This window comes from Galeopterus variegatus, unplaced genomic scaffold, assembly GCF_000696425.1.
Source record: "Galeopterus variegatus unplaced genomic scaffold, G_variegatus-3.0.2 Scaffold500, whole genome shotgun sequence".
NCBI lineage: Eukaryota > Metazoa > Chordata > Mammalia > Dermoptera > Cynocephalidae > Galeopterus > Galeopterus variegatus.
In genome coordinates, this window is record NW_007726611.1 from 297,778 (window position 1) to 303,361 (window position 5,584).

A 5,584-nucleotide genomic window follows, 5' to 3' on the forward strand; every position below is an offset into this window, starting at 1 on the left:
GAGGACCCCGAGTCCCTGGCGCCCTGGATGGACCCTCCTGCCGGCTCAGCCGCTAGGTTCCACCCCTCCGCTAGAAGGGTGTCCAGCCCCAACCTGCAGGGCCCCATCCCAGAGCCCTGTCCTCTGGCCCCCACCCCTAGTCCAGAGAGACGTCCTCCTCACCCCATCTTCGACCTGGACTTCCACCTTCTGGAGCCCTTCCCCAGCTCACCACTCCACCCTCTGCCTCCCTCTCCGAGTCCAAGTCCCCGTGTGCATCCTCAGCGTCCTGAGCGTTCTCCCCGCCCTCCGTGCAAGGCCCGGAGACGCCTGTTTCGAGAATGAACCCCCGCCCCACCAAAATACACACACAACAAACCTGACGGCCCTATAGGATTCCCAAACCCCTCGCACTGAATATCCAATACCTGAAAATCGAGCACCTCATGTGCAAACGATTGCTTTTTCCGTGCCCACTACCGATAATAGGAGATGAAGATTTTAGGAAAAGAAAGCAGATTCTAGACCTCATCTTTGAAATCGAGAATCTGCCCAGGGATACCAGAAAATGTATTTTCAGATTTCCGGGCTTCTTGACAAGACCATGCTCAGTCCCTCCCCTCCATTCCCCCTAGTTTTGCATCAGTTGTTTTCTCTCAAAATCCACTTATGTTGTGAGTTTCCTTGTATGTTTTCCTATTAATTTATAAAGACTTTAAGCCATGGCTTTTCTCTTTCATAGTGTTTCCAGTTGCTCTCCTGGTAAACTGCCAAACTGTATGATGGTTACTATACACGATTGCATGGTATTTGTTCATAGCAACCTCTTAACCTGCTCAAGAAGTTCTCTTCCAGTCAGTTTACTTCTTATAAATGAAAAACTATGTTGAATTTTTTCAGATGTTTTCAACATGCATTGGGATATGTATATCTTTTTTAAATCACTTCATCTGGTGATTCCACCTAATAGACTAATGGAAAATGTTTTCATTCCTGCCATTCCACATTATTTTTTTCGTAAAGTCCCAGAGACAGATACATGTTATTTTATAACTTTTAAATTCCATTCTGAGTTTTTTCTCATGTAAACCAAACTTCTAACTTTTAAAACGTGAATTTATTACCATATTTGCTTCATGTTTTTATAAAGTAAGTAAATTACTACTGAAGCTGAAGTCAACAAGGTGATTCCATTTCATTTTAAAACATCAATAACTATTCAGGTGTACTACCACGCTTACCGATTCTTTCCTGCCTTTTTATTCTTATATTCCACTCTCTCGGTCTAACCTCAATTTTCTTCTCGCTGAAGAATATCCTTTAATAGTTCTTTCCACTATGTCTTATGTATGGTAAATATCTTGGTTCTGTAAACCTGAACATGTTTTATGTGATAAAGTTCTGAATATTGTATATCTGAAAATGTTTTAATTGCATATTCATTCTGAATTCTAAAATGATATTTAACTACTTTAAGATGCTAGTCCATTGTTTGCTATTTTTTGTTCTCATTGCAGGATTGTCTTCTGCTAATCAAGTTACCCCTTTTATATGTGATTTGACTGTTCATTTTAGTATACTTTAAAAATGTTTATTTGCCTTTGGTGTTTTACAGTTTTACTATAATGTGTCTAGAGATAGACTGTTTTTATTTGGCTTGATAGACTTTAACTATTAATATTGGAAATTATCTCTTGCCTGAAATCCTACAAAACCTTAGACTCTATCTCCTGGAATATCCCATACATCCCCATGTTGGAAATCCAATCAGACATATAATGGCACTACCCAATCAATCTCCCATGACTCTTAACATCTTAATGTCATATGTGTATTGTGTGTGTATATACACCTTATCAATTTCAACTTTCTTTATTCTTTAATCAAATTAACTACTCTTCATTGACTGCTTCCAGTATTCTGTTTATACTTCTATGAGAAAGTTTTCGTTTCAGAGGTTGTATTTTTTTTCCCAAGATTTTTACTTTTTGTTTCAAAAACTTCCCCACTTGGTATCATAAACTCCTAAGTTTGTTTCATGAATGGTATGCCATGGTTCGTATTTTGAAGTTTTTTGAACTTTAATTAATAGCTCAATTAATTCAACTTCCTTTCAAGCAAAATCTTCCATTTTTTGTTTTTAACACATTGTGTTGCCTCATGTGCTCAGTAATTTTCATTGCTGGGCACACTTTGAATGGGACTTCTTCTTTTGTGTCCCACATTTGTAATTTTTACAGTTTACACTTCACACTTCCTAGTCCTCCAAGAACCACAATTCAAAATCAAGGCTTTTGGAATTCTGTAACTTATCTCTCTGGAAAGTCACGGGTCTAATCCCTAAGCAATCACACAGTGGCTCATTGCCAATTTCAATCTGTCTTTCCTTCAACAACCACAGGCACAACCATGAAATAGTGATCAGTGCCTCTCCAACCTCTGATCACTGGCAGTGGGCCAATTTTCAGTCCCCTCAAAGGAGTGGAAATCCCAGTTGCGACTACATATTTTAGACTCAGTACCATGAATACACCAAAATATCAGATGGTCAGTCACAGATTGGATTTTCTACTCCATTTCCAGTCCCTGGAGGCTTGTTTCTTGCTTTTGAAAGTCAAAGTCTACATTTAATACAGTTTAATGTTTTCTATCAGTGCTCTCTGCCTCCAGTAGAGGAACTCCCCCATCCTATCTCTGGTCCACAATTCCAAATATCTCAACCATACATCCTCCCTGTAACACAGCAATTAATAAGTCACAAGTCCCAACCTAATTATCTAGTCATTTTGAAGAGCGGTAATGGCCCTATTTGTAAAAGTGTGCCTTCTATTGCAAGAGCCTTATAATCTATGCTAGAAATAACTAAGGACATCCATTTTCAGCAATATTAAAGGCAAACGGTCAAAAAATCTTCAAATACAACACTCTTGAAAGTAGTGAAAATTATTTTAATGTTTTTAAGGCATAGCATGTCTTGTTAAAATATAAGGGAAATCTTCTAATGCCAAAAATGGTGACAAATCACAAATCCAGAGAGGAAACTGGGTGCTGAGGCAAGACGTCGCCTTGGGGACACCTAACAATCTATGATGATCCAGAGCTTTGGTTTTAATGGTCCATTTATAGGGGGAGTGGGGGTAAAGTTCAGTTGTCATACAACCCTGAAAAAAATGTCAGACTTCCAAAACAATATCTCCAGTAGATAAGCTAACAAGCAAAAGAGAAAGAAAAAAAATCAATACAAAAGGAGATAGGACTAAAATGTATCTGTTTCAGCCTTGGCTCCAGGTAGAATAAAACTCAATCTGCTCTAGGGGGAAGAGCAGTGAGTTTAGTTTGAGATATTCCCTGGTAGACGGGAACCTGGCAAAGTAAAACACATGTTCCTTAGAAGAATATACTTTACACACAGGGCTGAGTGTCTTCTTGGAGATAATGTTCTAGTGATTCTGAGCTTCTAATGCGAGCAGTGAGTTTAGTTTGAGATATTCCCTGGTAGACGGGAACCTGGCAAAGTAAAACACATGTTCCTGAGAAGAATATACCTTACACACAGGGCTGAGTGTCTTCTTGGAGATAATGTTCTAGTGATTCTGAGCTTCTAATGCAAAATCAAAGAACACACAGGAAATAATCCACTGTACGTGAGAATAAATGAGAGATATCCAAAACAAGAAAAAGGAGAATCAGTCCCTCAAATAGTAGAGATTGATGAATACCAGTTATAAAATATTTTTTAAATTAATCTGAGGGCAAAAAAGAGGGCAACATAATCATGAGGGTACTTCAAAAAGTTTGTGGAAATATAGAATTAAAAGATAATACAAATCTTTCCATGAACTTTTTGGTTTGGGGGAGGTTGCTAGTTTGTTTTGTTTGCAGCTGGCCATACGGGGAACCAGACCCTTGACCTTGGTGTTCCAGGGCCATGCTCTAACCAACTGAGCCAACCGGCCAGCCTCCATGAACTTTTTGAAGTACCCTTGTATAGCTAAGAAAAATATCAAAAGATATGGCAGCTTTAAAAGGGAACTAAAGAAAACTTCTAGGAATTAAATATGTAAACACTGAAGTGAGAAATATAATAAATGGGTTAAACAACCAATTAGAACTGAAAACGTAAATACTGAACTAGAGAAACCATCCATAAAGCTGGGTGGAGGGGGGTGAAAACATAAAATATGAAAGGAAGAAAATAGTGGAGAGAAAGCAGTTCTACCACGTGGCTGCTAGGGATAGAGAGGGAAACAATGAGAGAAGGGAGAAGAAGCATTATTCACAGACATAATAAATGAGAATTCTCCAGATGTGATGACAGAAAAAAATATTCATTAATTCAACAAATATGTATTAAATGCCTGCTACGTTCAAGACACCTTTCCAAACCCTGGGAATAGCCAAAAACAAAGCAGTTAAAAATCACCGGCTGGCCTGCTAGCTCAGTTGGTTAGAGCATGGTGTTATCATAACACCAAGGTCAAGGGTTCAGATCCCCATACAGGCTAGCCACCAAAAAAAAAAATCCTTACCTTCATGGGGTGCAGTAATTCACCCAAGAAATAATGTTGCCTTAAAGTATTAGCAGGAAGAGTGACAGGAAGTGGCATGTTCTTGGACATATTTTGATGATAAGAAAAACAGGTGAGCAAGAGTCAAGAATAATTCAAAGGATAACTTGAGGGTTTGGGGTTTGAACACACAAAAAAGATGGAGTTGTTATTTTCTGAGATTGGAATGACCTGGAGGGTGAAAGACTTAGAAAAAACAAAAATGTTTTGGATATATGTCATTTGAGGTTCCTGTTACATATCCAGGTGGAGGTGTTGACTAGGAAGTGAGATCTGGGCATCTAGATTGCCTGGGAGTGGTGCAAGATGGAGATACACCAATGTTTGGGAAGAACGACCGAAACGTATTTTCAGACTGGCTATCAGACTGGCTATTATAAAAAAGACAGAGAATAATAAATGCTGGCAAGGATGTGGAGAAAGAGAAACGTTTCTGCACTGTTGGTGGGACTATAAATTAGTACAGCCATTATGGAGAACAGTATGGAGGTTTCTCAAACAACTCAGATAGAAATGCCATATGATCCAGCAATCCCACTACTGGGGATATATCCAGAGGATTGGAAAACATCAGGTTGAATGGACACCCGCACTCCCATGTTTATTGCAGCTCTATTTACAATAGCCAGGCTGTGAAACCAACCTAAATGTTCATCAATGGACAACTGGATAAGGAAACTGTGATATAAAAACACAATGGAATACTACTCAGCCATAAAAAGGAATGAAAGTCCACCATTTGCAGCAACATGGATGAGCCTGGAGAAAATTATCCTAAGTGAAACAACTCAGGTACAGAGAGAGAAACACCGCATGTTCTCACTCATAATCAGGAGTTGAATCCATAAATAAACAAATAAACAATAAAGAGAGACAGAGAGAAAGAAACAATTACGTTCACAGTAATAAATTGAACACTTAGAGAGAAAAGAAGCGTGGTTACTAGAGGTGGAAAAGGGGAGGGGTAGGGGAAGGGAAGGGAGGCTAATGAGGAATTGGTGAACAGACACAAAGAATGAGTATATATTGTAATGATG

The 5,584-nt window shown here is 38.8% G+C and overlaps 1 protein-coding gene across 1 annotated transcript in view; it reads left to right on the forward strand.

The window, feature by feature from the left end:
* LOC103587886 (proline-rich protein 23B-like) overlaps window positions 1-5,584 on the forward strand; it is a 9,052-nt gene that overhangs the window by 624 nt on the left and 2,844 nt on the right. The window lies entirely within an intron of this gene.